Source organism: Thunnus albacares, chromosome 11 (genome assembly GCF_914725855.1).
Source record: "Thunnus albacares chromosome 11, fThuAlb1.1, whole genome shotgun sequence".
Classification (NCBI taxonomy): Eukaryota; Metazoa; Chordata; class Actinopteri; order Scombriformes; family Scombridae; genus Thunnus; species Thunnus albacares.
Window position 1 is genome coordinate 7,071,982 of NC_058116.1, and position 16,448 is coordinate 7,088,429.

General features: G+C 39.5%; 1 protein-coding gene across 5 annotated transcripts in view; it reads left to right on the forward strand.

The window, feature by feature from the left end:
- raph1a (Ras association (RalGDS/AF-6) and pleckstrin homology domains 1a) overlaps positions 1-16,448 on the forward strand; it is a 69,333-nt gene that overhangs the window by 19,434 nt on the left and 33,451 nt on the right. For 3 of the 5 annotated variants that reach the window (XM_044365458.1, XM_044365455.1, XM_044365459.1), the window contains one exon: positions 5,057-5,113. The exons of 1 other annotated variant lie outside the window; for it this stretch is intronic. The gene's annotated coding sequence lies outside the window, so the exon portion shown is untranslated. Of the gene's footprint in view, positions 1-5,056; positions 5,114-14,992; positions 15,150-16,448 lie in introns of those variants that run through there. One more of the 5 variants, XM_044365457.1, reaches the window with a different exon arrangement.

The following is a 16,448-nucleotide window of genomic DNA, read 5'->3' on the forward strand; positions in this document are numbered from 1 at the left end:
ACACACAGTGTCCATATCCTCTAGGCTCAAATGAACTCATATTTCCCAGTTATGTGGTGTTCAATGAACAGTCCCAGTATGAGCACCAGACTACAGAACGTGACAAGTTAACACGTGCAGTGGCTGGTATAGCTTCAGTATTAATATTTTAAAAATGCATTTATTGCTTCTTTTTTACAATAACATAAAATTTTAAAAGGATTCCTCAGTTTCCCAAATAGCTTTGGAGTTGGACACATAATCTCTATGTTTTTACTTCAGTGTTGAATAGTGATAAAAGTGATAAATTGTGTAAATGAACTGTAGGCCAGCAGAACCACTTGAATTTTTCTTTGCACAGTCTTAGTCTTGCACAGTTTTGCTTTCATATAGGCATATTACTTTCCTTATTACTCTGTGGTTAAATTGTGTTGCAAGTCGTGTCTGTTGTGGTCTGAATTTTTAAAAGGCAACCTTGGTTTTGGTTGGAACATGCTGCAGACTTTTGAAGTGTCTGCTTCCTTTTCCTGAGCTGAATCACTGCTGTTTTTACCCTCAAACCTTATTTTCGTAATCAATATCTTCCACTTCATCCGTCTTAATTAATCATCATCATGTCTAAAACATTTTCACATTTGAGACACTGGAACCATCAAAGATTTCATAATAAGAGAAACGATTAATCAATTATCGAAATAGTTGGCATTTTCCTGTAGCTCAACTGCTTGATTAATTAATCAATTGTTGCAGCTTTGCTATATATACACCGTCTGACACTTAGTCGACTTCTTACTGACACATTACAGTCACATGGTAAGATGTTGCATAGCAGCACCAAACTATCAAAATAAACCATGAAATAAAATGTGACCCAGGTGGAACCGGGGTGGAAACTAAGTGATCTGTGTTTGTGCTGCAATCAGGATTATTTTTCTTGATGTTATGAAGAATCAAAATGATTGACCAATGCATTACAAATGTTGTAACAATGTCTTTATTGTTTTGAAGTGGCCTTTGTCAATTAAATGTTTCCCAGTTTGCCAATTATTCTGATTTATTATGGAAACTAGCATCATGACATTATATACTCTATTAACTTTGTAGCCCTCTTAAATTACATTTCCAAGGTCTCATTATGAGTGAAATCATGGAGAGGTAAAGCTATTTTTTTCAGTCAGAGATTGTTACAGTCTCATTTTGGCAGGCCATGTTGTTTCATAATACCCTGTAATGCGGCCTGTTGGGTAACACAGGAGTCATCATTCTGCCGGGAAGGAGAGCCTCGGCATTACAGAGCCTCAAAAATACGTTACCAACATATTAGAATTCACCAAAAGAAGATAACAGACTCAAAAGTAAAGATAGTGAAGAAAGCCCAATAAGATTTTAGTAATGTTATTTCCAACCATGATGATGACTATCTCAGAAATAAAATCCCGTTCCAAGTTTAGCCTGTGTTATCAAAACATGGCTGACTCTAAACTCATATTTGCCGTATTTAAGTTCACTCAGATTTACATGATGCAAGATAAGGTAAGCAGCAGTATTTACTTGGAGGTCACCATTTGAAACTAAAGATACAGTATAAGATTTCTCATTTTTGTCAGCTTTAGTTTCTTAACATTTATTCTGTGATTTATGGACAATAGAGCCCCTTTCACACGTGCACTTCAACCCTGAAATTTTCTGGATATTACCCGAAGGAGCTGCATGTGTAAACACAAATGTCCCAATCAGTTGGACTGGACATTAAACAGACTTTACCTTGCCAACTCCCTAGTACAAAGTCCATGGAATGTCCACTTGAGCCCATGTGTGAATAGAGCAGCTCATTTTCCAGAGAATTCACAGCGAGCGAGTGGGCGCGTTGATGGTGTGTGAAGCTAGTACTAATGGGAGAGAGGACCTCCTGTGATTTCTTGTAAAATAAAAGCTATTTTATTTCTGGTGAAAAGCTTAAAAATGCTGAATTACAACGGCAGCTTACTTTTTGCATCATGTCCTGCCTCCTGCACACTCTACCCAGGTGTGAAAGAGCAACTCTGGAAAATGTCTGGACCTGATTCTCCGGACATTGTCTGGAGTTCATATGTGAAAACGACTCATGAAACCTCAATTTATTCTGCAGCAAACATTGTTCAAACCCAAAGAACTTTCTTTTAAATTCTAATAGAGATCCCACAGTTTCCATAGACACCAAATATGTTACACTGTGTGTAAAATGATACACGTGACATTGAAAAGATTACCATTTGATTGAATGGTGCAGCCATAAAAACTATGACTATTTCACTCAGTGTAAACACAATTTAGCTTCAGTTTAAACATGCTGATAATAGAATATATGATACTGTCAGAGTGGAATAAAATGACTTTTTTTCCCAACCACAGGCACAAACAAGAATAGGAAAACTGCCTCTGTGCATGTGCTGATTATATTCTGCTGGAATTAGAACTTTTAAGAACATCATATTGATGATTTAGGCTTAATTTGGATAAATAGGATTCAGAGCTTAGTAAACTCTAGCCTAGTATAATATATAATTCATATAATATAATAATATGTTCAGAGTTGAAATGATTAGTTGATCAACAATGGGTCAATATTTGCTTCCAGCTGACATTTCCTACATATTATCTGAGATTTTACTGCTAAACCTTTAATATGTTTACAAAAGGGAACCACAGAAAACCCAGAAAGATATTTGCTTAAAAATCTGAATGAATGATATTCATGAAGAGAGACTAACGGCGAAAGAATGATATTTACAGTACTGTGATTAATCCACAATCAAAGACATTAAGCAAGAGACACCAAGCTCTTAATAGTTATTTACAGCGAGCAGATGGCCATGACCATGAGCTGTTTTGAAGCAGTGTTATTAGCTAATTCCTCCTAATACTTTCCTGTGAAGTAATCTGTTGCAACACAGCGGGATGAGGAACTATTTTAAATGACACATCAGTTTGAAATTCCTGGACTGTGATGGAAATGTCAAGTTTTATGTCACAACCATATTTGTGTCGTTCTGGTCAGCTTCAAACTGAACTCAGAACTCAGCAGAAACTCTGCTTATTTCTGTTGTGTCCCTTCAGTCTCTCTCCTTTCCCATCTTGTCTCTCTGGACGGTTATGAAGCAGAGCCCCGGGATACGCGTAAATTTACACGTATTGCGCGTTTTCTGCTCAATTTGAAACAAGTCGAGCGCCTATCCCGGGGCTCTACTTTTCCTTTACGTCAATTCATGCCGCCCCAGGCAAATTCACGTCTACTCATGTTTTACCATTGACTTTATATGCCCCTTGTGTTGTTACAACACATTGGACAACAGTCAATTTGCTCTTTGTCTAACAATATAACTGTCTTTTTACTCCCTTTTGGGCTTTAGGCTATAATTTGTGAATCTAGTTTTCTTGTTACTGTACTAATTCTTTTTTTTGCAATACCTTTTGTCTCACTCTTTTTAATGGTATCTCATCTTTTTCTCTGATTTGTAGTCACTATCATTGAATTTGTTGTGTTTTACCCAAATAGTGTTTTCACAGTTGCTTCCAGTGAACCCTTCAACAGCCAACCCCTGTTTTTCAGTGGAAGTGTGCATAACTGTGCACACGCGTAGTTACTGTAGGGCAGAATTCTTTTAATCAATGTACCTGTATGACCTTTTCATTACTTAGCAAAACCCTGCAGGCAGGCAGGCAGGCAAGCAAGCACACATTTGTTCTTAAATATTTTCTGCATCTGGATTAAGCCGCACACATCAATGGGATAAATTCATTGTTAAAATTTGGTCATTTTCTGCGATACGCTGAAAATAACAAACCGTTAAATAATGCTAGCATCATCTTCTAAAACAGGAATGCATGTTGCAGTCATCTGTCCAGGTTCAGGATGTCGGTTCATCACTGGACGGTTGCTGGTTTACGTAGATGGTGTGGTTTACATGACTGAGGAGATCAAAGAGTTAATCTTCTTCAGCACGAGCAGTGCGCTGGTAGAGCGCAGATACTTTGTGTGTGTTTGTCCCAACAACAGTGTTCTTGTTGTTTCAGCCATCAGCTACTGATCATATGAGACCTGCTAATGATCTTATGCAAGCAGGGATTGGGGTGTGTGTGTATCTGGAACAGTGTAACTGTGCATGTGATGTGATGACATTTTTTTGTGTATTTGTATGCAACGGTTAGCTTGTAGCAGGCCAACAGACACACATATGTATCCATGTGACAGATTAAATCAAGAGCGACGCAACTCCTGAAACACTCACCCAGATACGCTCATATTTAACCTCCACACACACTTACTTCACTGCATGAATTGCGAAAAAAAAAAAAAAAAGGTCATAAGTGATTAGAGCATAATTGAATCTGTCTGGACGAGGTTTTGACATAATGAGGTCTGGCAATTCTGTGAAATGTCAGTGATTTCAGCTGAATCAGCAAATACGGTGAAGAGAGTGACAGATGTATAGACACAGAGGCTGTGAAGGTAAGCAGTGGGTTGAGAGAGATAGAGACACACTAGGAGAGAGACTATAGCAGTGAATTTAAATGTTGTAGCCTGTCAGTTATTTATAGGTCACACACATCCAGACTGCTCAGCATGATAGAAACACACACACTAGTGCCACCTGCTGATAGTACATTTGGTGTGTGTACAGCTGCTAGGTGTGTGTGTGTGTGTGTGTGTGTGTGTGTGTGTGTGTGTGTGTGTGTTTCTGTAGTTTAGCTTGTCATGGGTGTATTTTTTTGCCTTTTGATGGAGCTACCAGTTTCCCCCTGCTGTATGCAGTCTCTGTGCTAGACCATAAAGATGGAACTTACATTCTCATTTGACTCTATAGGTGAAACGGCAAACATGGTATTCCCCAAAATTACATGTTTTCAAAAAACTATGGCTACCAAAACAATCACTAAATAGTTAAACATCAGCCTTTTATAAACCCAACGTCAGAGGGCTAGTGTGGTTTTCACATAGCGCTGTTAGCAGGAAAGAAGGCCGTGCCTCTGCTTCTCCATCCGTCCAAAGGAAATGTGATCATGTACAATAATACATTTTCTCTCGCTGTGTCTGCAGGGTGAGTGAAATAATCCACTCTGTGCTGTGTTGTGGCTGAACAGCAGCAGACCAAAGGTAAACGGCATTAAAACACTCTTATCACTTTGTATCACTCCGTCACTTGTGGAAACTTCTGCTCTGTGTTTGTGTGTGCTGGTCTGTGCTTGATTGTTTGATAGCGTTCAGCTGACAGAGTTATGTAATCTAGACATGCCCAGATATCACACAGCAGCTTTTATGTCACATACACTGTTTGGTCTGGGTTTTATGCTATTATAATTCTGTATGTCTGTTATTCTGTTAGAGTCTGTAAATATCAAACCAGTTGTAAAAAATGTCAGGCCAGCATTCAACTGATGGTTTAAAGCTATGTGGAGTTGTCCAAAATAAATGTTCTTACACTGACTGTATGGCCAGGCATTTATCCCACATTCACATCAGATATCACTATTAATAATACCCAGCCTCAAATATGAGCTTCTGTACTCTTAATGCTTGTGTCTCATCCCTATTGAGCTCTGTGGAAAACTAAATGTCTCTGCGGCAAAAGGTTCCAACGTTTAGCCACAGTTAGCTGAGTGCCTGTGTTATAAATGTGGTCAGTGCAAACGAATTCTTGGATACTTGACAGAAGTCATGTCAGGAGTTTGGTATAAATAGTGGAAAGTAACATGATTTTGTGTGTTGGGTTTTTCTTTTTTAAGAGTTATGTTTCTCTTCTGTCTCAAACAAAGAAATGTTCGCATTAAATGTGGTTACCAAATATAAAAATAACACCCATGTGAAAAAAATTCAGTTTATTATCATATAAGACAAAGAAAAGCTGGAACTAGGTAATGTTTGGCAATTACATAAACACATAATTTTCTGTGGATTAACTAATCAATTAAACTGTTTCAAGTCTACTATTGTTTGCCTAATGCAAGCTAGTTTTTGTCTTTCTGTATGTTTAAACTTTAGTTGTTAGATCCAATTTTCAGTTAGTTAAAGGTGTCCTGTGGAGTTTCTGACCTCTAGTAGCACTATGGAGCAGTTTTATTATTAATGGGCTAAGTTTTGTTTGTCTCATGCACATGCACGAGGATAACGCGGTACACAGTCCTGCCAGTAGTGTCAAAGTATTCCAGTGATCAGGTGGTCGTAATGCATCAAGAAATGCAGAAATACGCCAGCAAAGGCAGGGAAGAAGATGTAAACTATTCAGGATTTTATATACTTTAAAAATCAGCTTTGCAAATGTTTTATGAGGAGGGAAATTTATTCAACACATTTATTACACAGAATTCATTTCTGGTGAGCAATACTCAGTATAACCATAACTTTTGTTTGTTTACAAGAAAACTCCACAGGGCCCCTTTAATATTAATGAATTCATCGCTTGACCTGGATTTTCTTTTCCTTATTCTGCTGCTGCATCATTAACTCCAACATGATTCCTGACACGTACGCTTAAACGTAAGGCAACAAAAAATTCTTATTATTATGGCACCGGCTACAGCTTCAGAACCAGTGCAATAATTTACTGACTATTGACACGGAATGGGATTCCATGCCAGTAGTTCACAGGCTGTTGGTCTGGACTGGTTTTTCGTGCCGTTTGTTTGTTCTATTGTTATGGACTGGGTTTATGGAATTTATTGCTGGACCTCTTGTAGACCAAAACTGAACATTTTTACCGTCACGTCAGGCATTTTAGTGCTGTTGAATGGGACAATTTTACCACATTTTACTGTTTATCCAAACCATGATCTTTCCCTAACCCTTAACAAGTGGTTTTTGTGCCTAAACCTAACCATTTTAACCCGCACCATGGGAAGCATGGATTTGATCAGGTGATCTTGTGCAATCAATACCAATGTGCATGCGTAATAATTCTGTACTAACAATAAACAGACTATTGACACGGAGGAATCCGTACCAATAGCCACTTCCTTTTACTATTTCCAAGGTCAAGAAGAAAATTTATGTTTAATAAAAATCTTTTGTTTTGACCATTTTTTTCATCCAAATTTACTGCTGGATAGTTTGAACTCTAATGTTGTACATTGGACTGTTCACAAAGCCCTGAAACACAACATTAACCTCCAACTTCCACCAGTCTTTACTGAGGCCTTCCCTGGGTGACAAAGTAGTGGAGTTACATGTACATAAATGTTTATGTGGAGAGAGAGAAGGTTTAGAGGTGGTTTGGGAATGCTTAGTTTGGGAATGTTGGCTTTTCTGTGAAGATCATAAACTAAAGGGGTGTGTGTGTGTGTGTGTGTGTAGGATGCTGCCCTGTTATCATTCAGTTTTAGAGTGAGTTTAGTTGCATATACAGCTGCTCCGTTTGTGGAGTGGTGTGTGTGTGTATACGCATAAATATACTCACACTATATATACATACAGTGTGTGGTTGTGGGCGGTTGTAAAGGAGTGGTTCATGTTTCTCATTCATTTATTATAAGGAACTTCATGGGTTTGGCAAGGTAAAAATATATAATGTCTAATCAGGATAAAACAGGATGTGAGTGAAGATGAGGGCATTAGTGGAGCAGCACAGCAGGTCTCATACTGTAGGCTACATATAAACACTGGGCTTGACTGATAAAGGTTTTTAAGAAAGATATTCATGACAGTATTTTTGCTCTAGGAATGGTAATTGGTGAAATATATAATCATATAATATATCAAATATAAGCAGTGGGTGAAATATCAAGAACTATAGGGTGGATTGCTGTGAAAGTTAGTACAGCCCTCGTCCCTAGAGGATGAAGATAAGGGCATATTTTTCCTCCAGTGCCAATAGAAAGTCATAAATACCATGAAACTGAGGAAGTACTTCTGTTTTTTTAGAGGAAGGGTCTGATGTGTTTTGGCCATTCTTTTACCAGAAGCATCACAGCAAAAGTAATCCACAATAGGTTGTGAGTACGTCCAGGGCTTGTTGGTGAGAGTTGTAACCCAGGATCATGGTAGCACTGGTCACAATCATGTCAAACTCTCAGAGATGGCTAATTTGGCAACTCTCTGTTAGTAAGCGTGTTGACTCTGTTGATTATGGGACAATAAGAGTTTGTTGAAGAGACACGTTTTTACAGTCGACACCTGGTGCATATCTATAACCATGCCTCTTTTGTGGAGGTGTTTATACTGGAGGACAGTTACGCAGAAGTAGATGGTCCAACACATCAAATAAGCTACTAAAGATTCCTCCATTTTGGACTGTCTGGCTCTGTTCCCTCAAAGGTCAGTTATTGGTCAGTATCGCAAATTCCCATGTCAAAAATCACCAAAGTTGACTGCAGATGATTTATTCAGATTTATTTCAGTCCTGCGAGTAAATCCACTGATGGCAGCAATTCTATTGAAATGAAATGATCTTGCCGCAAAATATTTATGACTGACATGTAAATCTGATTTCACATTTTTGGCTCCACTGGTGGTGAGGATCTAAAAATGGAAAAGTTGTGCCTCTTCTTTCCATCCATCATGTGGGGCTGCACTTATAGCTCTAGTTACATATAGTGTAACCTCAACTTGCAAGCCTAGTTGAGGAAAATATTTTGATATTTTGGGCCGCTTGTGCAAATTGGCAACAAGGATGACTCTGCCACACCGTATCCATCTCTCTTAATATGTCCGTGGTAAATCCCTTCAGTTGTACAGTAGAATTAACTTCCTGCTGCCTGCTTTGTTTGTTTCTTTTGAAGCAAAAATAGAACCCAGTGTTCATTTGTTCTGTCTCTAAATCTGGCACACACTAGTGTGAGCGTGTGTGCGTGTATTAGTGTCTCAGTATCATGTTACACGGCAGCAGCTGAGTACCTCTGGGATCTGCTGGGGCCTTGGGGCTCAAATACACAGACACAATGGGATGTAATTTGGGCCACATCACATGCATACATTCACATATGTATCTCTTTTCTCATAAAAGTACATGTGCGTATGCATGTGTACTTGTGATTCACACAGTGCTCTTACCTTTGGCGATGTACAACAAAATAAACAGACGTCTCTTTGACGCGGCCCTTATGACTCCTCATACATACAAAAAATCCAGGCCTGTCCCAACAAATGACGAAAATGTCGAACACTATAAACAACTGGGGATAACTACCTCTGTAGCCTTACTTTGTATATGTGCCTGTCTGCAATGTAATCCCATGGCTGTGTGTATTAATTCAGTAGGTTTAGTTGTACCTCACTGTAGCTATGGAAGTTGGAAAACAGAGATACACACTGACGCACAGGCTGCGAGTTCAGAACATAATGTGGTGTAGGTCAGGTAGGCAGGTAACATTAATATGAAGCACTTCACAGTACCTAGCACAGTACAGTCAGAGTAAAATACAGCCCAGTGTAGCTGAGCAAAGTAAAGTAAGAGCACTCAGTCCGTCTCTTTACCTCCCACTCATTTTCTCTGTATTACTCTCCCCTTCCTTGTATTGAGAGACAGAGGCAGATGTCGATACGAAGCAGGGAAACAAGAAGGAGATGATGTAATCCCTCCTGTAGGTCTCAAGGGAAGTGATATCATTGTTGCTTGGTCAGCAGGCGGCTCCTCTCTCGTCCTCTGCTTCCTCTGCGCTCTCGGTCCATTCTTCTTCCTGTGTGACACAAGCAACACATTTCTTTTCACTTACACCGCAGTTACGCCTCAGTCATGAATTACCTTAAGAATCATAGTGACTATATTCATACAACACTCATAAATGACAAAATGTCTGTAAAAGACACGTTTTTTCTGCAACACACCCATGGACGGCAAAGTGTAGTTTGTTTGTCGGTCTGTCCACCACTTTGGTTCAGACTGAAATATCTCAAAAACTGTTGGAAGGATTCCCTTGAAATTTGGTCCACAAATTCTTACAACCATCAGGATGAATTCTAATAACATTGGTGATACATGAACTGTTCATGTATGACACAAATTCTAATCAGGCTTTCAGTATTGGTGCGTTTGCACTGGGAAAGTGACAAAATGAAGTATACACAAAACAGATGGTATGCATACTGAAAAGAAGGGGTGCAATTATACGCACATCATGCAGGTGCAGGGCTATTAAAAGAGTATGTATACCCAGCAGTGAAAGCAATGCATGGCTGTGTGGGCTATGTGCTGTGGAGGTGTTGAAGTTGCAAACCACAAGCACACGGGCCAGCTTTCATATCATGGAGGGCCTAGGTGAACCACGTGAACTGACGACTCTCCACTGTCAGCCAACTGCCTGCAAATGTGTGATTGCTTTTGCACAGGGCACTTGTAGTATAAAATGATGTAGTATGTTGACTTGGTGTATGCTAAGTGCAAAAAACAATATACTGTGAGTATTAGTATATAGTATATACTGTGTACATTTAATATGTAATGTAGAGTTGGGACACAGCTTTAGTCTTGTTTCTGCCTCCTCTGCTGCTATCCGGTGTGACTGACTGTTGGGCTGGCAGAGCTGTCAGGAGCCAGGCTGGAAGGATCAGCAGAGTATCGGCATTTACTGACCTAGGGTCATGACTGACACTTTGAAAGTGTGATAATCCATGACACTCTGTTTGTCACAGATGATTCTATGAGACACCAGCAGAGACACTAACAAGAAGTAAAACACAGAACTGACAAGTACTTACGGGGTTTAAAGGACATTTGGACAAATTTGATGCAAAGTTGGGTGCGGCTCCTGATGATGCATTTAAGGGCTGCAACTAATGATTATTTTCATTATCGATTAATCTGTTGATTAGTTTCTTGATTAATCGACTAGTCAGTTGGTCTATAAAATGTGCAAGAACTTTTTATCATTTAGTTTACTATCATAGAAAATGAAATAAACCAGAGAATATTCACATTTGAGAAGCTGGAATCAGAAAAAAATGATTCTCCTTGATTATCAAAATAGTTGTCGATTCATTTTCTGTCGAGCAACTAATTGACTAACTGTTGCAGCCCTTGTGCATTTAACTGTAGTGCAATTGGGGGTAAATGCCATAAATAAGGTAGTATTTCGCCTAATTCTATTAGTCTGTAATGTAAAAGGTCTGTAAATGTATTTTTTTTCATTACACTGCTATCCAAAAAACCTAACTGTGCAACGAAAACAGTCTTTGTCCAAAGTCTTGAACAAAATTCATAAACAGGTGTCACCTCAAGGACAGATTTTATGTTGTCTTTGTACTGCATTGCAATATTGCAATATATTATAAACTGTTTTTCAATCTGTTTCTTTTTCAAGATTTACTTGCTCCTCGCAGTATTTTTAAAGTGTGGGTAGTGTTGTTCTTGTTCTCTGAAATCTGGTTCTGGAAGTCCATTCTGTGTTTTCCAGTTTGTTTCTACACATTGGCTGATTTCCAGACTGGAACACAAGGTCCAAGCAGATAGATCACCTTAATATGCATGTCTCCTGTATGAAAGAGAGACCAGCAAGCATTAAACAGTTTCACTGCAGAATCACCGTCTGACTTGGCAGCCCCTTCAGGCCTCACACACACACACACACACACACACACACACACACACAGGCTCGCTCCTGTAATTGATGTCACAGTGTGAATTCTCAGATTAATTATGTACCCTGGCAAGACACAAACACACACACAAACACACATACACACACACACACACAAACTGGCACTGTGTGTGGTTTATTTACAGCGTCTAGTTGAGCGTGAAAGAAGACATTAAAACTCAATGTCTGTGTGGAAATAGAATCAAACATGTTCAAGTGAAACAATTATGTCACTAACTTTTGTCATTATGCCGGGTATATAAAAAAAAAATAAAAAATGAGCAACAAGATTATATAATCAAAATTACAATGTACATGTAAACATATCAACTAACTGTCTGGATTCACTCATTGCTTCGTTTCTCTCTGGATGTGATTTATAGCTTCGCTCCACAAAACCCAACAACCAGGCTTAAAAATACCATGCTCTGTGTGTGTGTGTGTGTGTGTGTGTGTGTGTGTGTGTGTGTGTGTGTGTGTGTGTGTGTGTGTGTGTGTGTGTGTGTGTGTGTGTGTGTGTGTGTGTGTGATGGCCTGATATAGAGCCGTGGGAACAGGCCACATTGAAAGCAGTTGAAGGGAGCTTTTTCTGCTGTTGTTTTGTTATGGCAGCAGACCAGTTGAGGCTCTGTGTAGTGGTGTGGGAAACTGGGAGATGTCCTGTACAGATGCAGTGTGACGCTCAAAGGCACTAAAGCAGCAGATGTTGATGGAGTCAGGAGAGAATCGCGCTTCACATAGAAGAGATTTGAGACTGTAGTTTTCTTTTAAGTCTGTTTTTCTCCTCTCCTCTTTTATCCTTAGAGTCTTATGTCCCAGCTAAACACGGGGAACCTGGATAGATCCTGTATTTCCCCCCCGAAAAATACTCCAGTGTAATATTGTATTAGCAGTCGGTCTGCTCTCTGCCAGATAAACAGCTGTCTTAACTTCCATATTTAACTCTGTGTGAGGGGTCAAACATCAGAGGTCAGGGTTTGGAGGTTTGGGTCACTTCCTCTCTGTGGTAGCTTGCAGTGTGTAACAAATGGTTGCAGGAAGCACTGTTTGTGCCTGCTGGAAGCCTTTTGAAAGCTTATTTTAAACTTTCTCTCTTTAAACCATGTGTGCTGTCATGACAGGCCGAGAGAGCTGTGTGTTATGTGCATTGTGTTACAGCGCCGTCCAGCCTGATGAAAACAGAATCAAGTGGTTACATGTTTGACTAAATTAGAACTTTTAGATGAATTTCCAGATAGAGAATAAGAGGGATGGAAAAAGGACAGATGAAGGAGAGGATAAGAGGGAGTTGGAGTTAATGGAAAAAGGAGGAAATAAATGAAGAAAAGGAGAGCAGGAAGAAAAAGGGAGGGAAAAACATTAATAGACGGTAAGGAGGGAGAGAAGTGAAGGGAAAGATGAAAATGAAGAAACAGAAGGAGTAGGAGGAATGAAGGATGGGAGGATGATTGCATGGTTTCAGTCAGTCAGACAGGAGGAGTGTGGCTGCTGCAGCAAAGTAATTACTGTTTACTTTGGACACACACACACGCACAGCACTTATAGCCCATCACTACGACTTGCTGTCTCAGCTCTGTTTGACAGGGAACAGAGATTGACAGAACTGTTTTTAACTCTTTCGGGTGGTTCATTCAACAGCAGTCTGACACGTGAGAGTGAAGAAACTGCAGCTGAACAGCAACCAGTATAATACAGAGATGTGTCCATGTTTACCTTTTGTTTTATTCTCTTTTGGTTAGGTTTTCTGACAGAAAATGTATCCAAATTTAACAGTGCTTTGCTACCAACATCAGGATTACATCATCATGTGATGATGGCATCTACAAAAAATAAATTAGTTATCTGCAGCAAATTCAAGTCTCTCTGCAACTCAGTTTTCATAGTATACTAAAATAAATTTGAACCTGAAAGGCACAGTTGGGAAATCAAAACAGTAAACTTATGATAGGTGTTAGGAAATGGTCAGTTGTAAAAATTTCAGCTAATTGACTGAACCATGCAAACCTGGCAGTATGATCTTTTAAAGGGGGCATATAATGCTCATTTCCAGGTCAATTTTTTTTATTCTGGGGCTCTACTGGAATTTCTTTGCATGATTTGCAATTCAAAAACTCCATATTTATTTTATACTGGCTCCTTATGCAGCCACTCAGTTCAGCCTCTGTCTAAAACAGGCTGTTTTAGCTCTCTTTTAGGACCACCTCCAGAGGAGCCCGCTCTGTTCTGATTGGTCAGCTTCCAGTAGCTGCGTCACAGCCAACTCCCAGCCTCTTGGGAGGCCACGTCAATAAACTATGAAACAAACAAACAATAGTAGTATAATTTCACCGCTTTTTCTCATTCTTTATTTGAAATGGCAACTTCTCAAATACATCCGTACATGCTCGAGCCAAAATCCAATCTGAAATATAGAGTGGACAACGCCAAGAACACGTGGAAAAACCTTAGCAACAACCCCTTAACAAACAAGGACACGAAACAAATGGCCGTTTATGGGCATATGCGAAAAGCTTACGTCAGCTGATGTGCAAAAAACATTGCAAATGAAGCGTTCAGAGCACATTGAAGGCTGGGCTTTTGACTTGCAGGGAACATTTCTACGTACGTTAATCTCAAGTTTTGGAACTTAGACGACGTTTAACATAGACATCCAACATCATAACAGTATATAAATAACAGAAAACCAGAAAAAGTATAGTGTGTCCCCTTTGAATCCAAAAATGCCCATTCAATACATTGTACAGTATGTCCTTATGGAAATAGTTCCTCCCTGCTGGCTTTTCGACTTTTCCTACATCTCCAAGAATGCCACACGCGCCTACATTCCATTGGCTTCCTTGGGCTTCATCTGAGGTTTATTAAAATATGACAGATCGTGGTACAGTGTTTTCTATGATTGTACAGAGGGATGATAAATTGTAAGAATTATCACCCAGCCCTATGCACGCATAGGCATGGTGGAGCTGAAATATTAATGGCACATTTTATCAGTTTTTGGCGGTCAGAGCATCCATGATTTTTCTTGCTCTATCCAAGGAGCAGGCAGACTTCAGATACAACATGAAGTGAATTTTCTTCTGGTTCAAATTGTGCCTGCAAAGAAAAAAGGTTAATTTGTTGGCCTGTATTTAACCCTCGCCAGCGTGGAAACAGCAGATTGTTGTACAAGAGCGCAGCTGTGAGAGTTTTCACAACGCTCCTCTAGTCCCTCAACAGTCCCCAAACCGCATACACACACACACACACACACACATAGTCGCCCTATCCTCTAGTCTAAATGACAGACCTTGCTAACCACAGGGATCTAATTGTAGCGCCGCTCCTTGGTGTGTGTCAATGTGTGTGTGTGGTGTGTTTTTCGGTGTGTTTGTATGTGGGTCTGTGAGATTGTGCTCTCTAATCTTGTGTGTGTGTGTGTGTGTTTGTGTGTGTGTGTGTGTGTTGGTTAGCTGTCTATCCCCAGAGAGGGAGAGAGGGGCGAAGACAAAGCGGCTTACCCAGGAATAGTACTCTCTGCCCTGGGCGATACTCTGGGGTCACCTAGGTGGAGATCTGGAGGAGAGGGATGAGGAGGAGGTCAGAAGAGAAGGGAAGGCAGACTGAGGAGAAGAGCAGAAACACCTAGTGTGAGTGTGAGAGGGAGATAAAAGAAGGGACTGAGAGAAGGAAAAGAAAACTGGTGACACTGTAAAAAGTGATGATGATGGTATTGATTAAAAAGTGCGGAGGTTAAAAAAAGGTATAAATAAGACCGCAACAACGCTCTATTTTGCAAACTGATATCGATAGCAGAAAAAATGGGGGATTTTGAGAAATGTTCTTTAAATGTTGTTTGACACATATTTGTCAGAAACCAATACATTTAAGTTCAGTTGTGTCCGATATCTTCAGTTTTACTTTTACACTCAATCAGTCATTTTAAATATTGATATTACTGAGTCAGTAGATCGGTAGTTAGGCCTACCCTAAGATTTTACTGAATTATTTGAAAGCTTACTACATCATACATGGGCTACAAAGGAGTCTGCTACTGGTTGTCAACACAGCAAAGAACATCCAACAGCTGGTGTGTGTGTGTGTGTGTGTGTGTGTGTGTGTGTGTGTGTGTGTGTATGTGCGTGTACATGTGCGTGTGTGCAACGTGGTGAAGGCTAGTTATTGGCGTCATTAATCACAGTAATACTCCCTTCAAAATGTGTTGACTTGTTCTCAGCGTGGTTACATAACAGTTTACAGTTTATAAACAGTTTATACCCCCCGCCAACACACACATACACTTTCTTAATCTCTCATAACCTTAAACCTCATAACCTCTCTCTAAACTTCTGAAATGCCTTGTCATGCTTCTTTGTATTATTTTATTATAAATCAAGTGTATGATTATTATTATCGTTTTTAGACTGTGGAACAGACTGCTCTGTCTTCCAGAAAATAGAGAGTCAAAGGGTCGAGAAGTCAAACAGATTTTTAGCCCCTTTAAACAGGATTTATAATGACATCGCTATGTGTTATAGTTAGAACTTTGACGACAGTTTGACAGTTTAAAGAACAAGTCCAGTAGTGTAACACTTTAATAATCTAGAGGCTTCTGTGTTCACTTCGCCCCACAATAAGAAAAGTGATACTAAAGACACACCAACAATTTTTCTATTCTTAGACTTTTACCAGTCATAACAGTTGCGTGTACATGCCAATAATGCTTGAGGAAAGGTCACAGGGTCACCAAAACCATCAGAAACCATCAGTATCCTGCATATCCATATCAATGTTCCTGGCAATCTTGTGAGTAGTTTTTCAAAACATCATACTCTGGAACAAAGTGTTAGGTGACCGACTGGCTTTTCAAAAGACATATTAAGACAAAAATGCCTGATAATGTCCTTCAAATGTATTAAGAAATGTTAAATGCCTTAATGGGAGGTCAT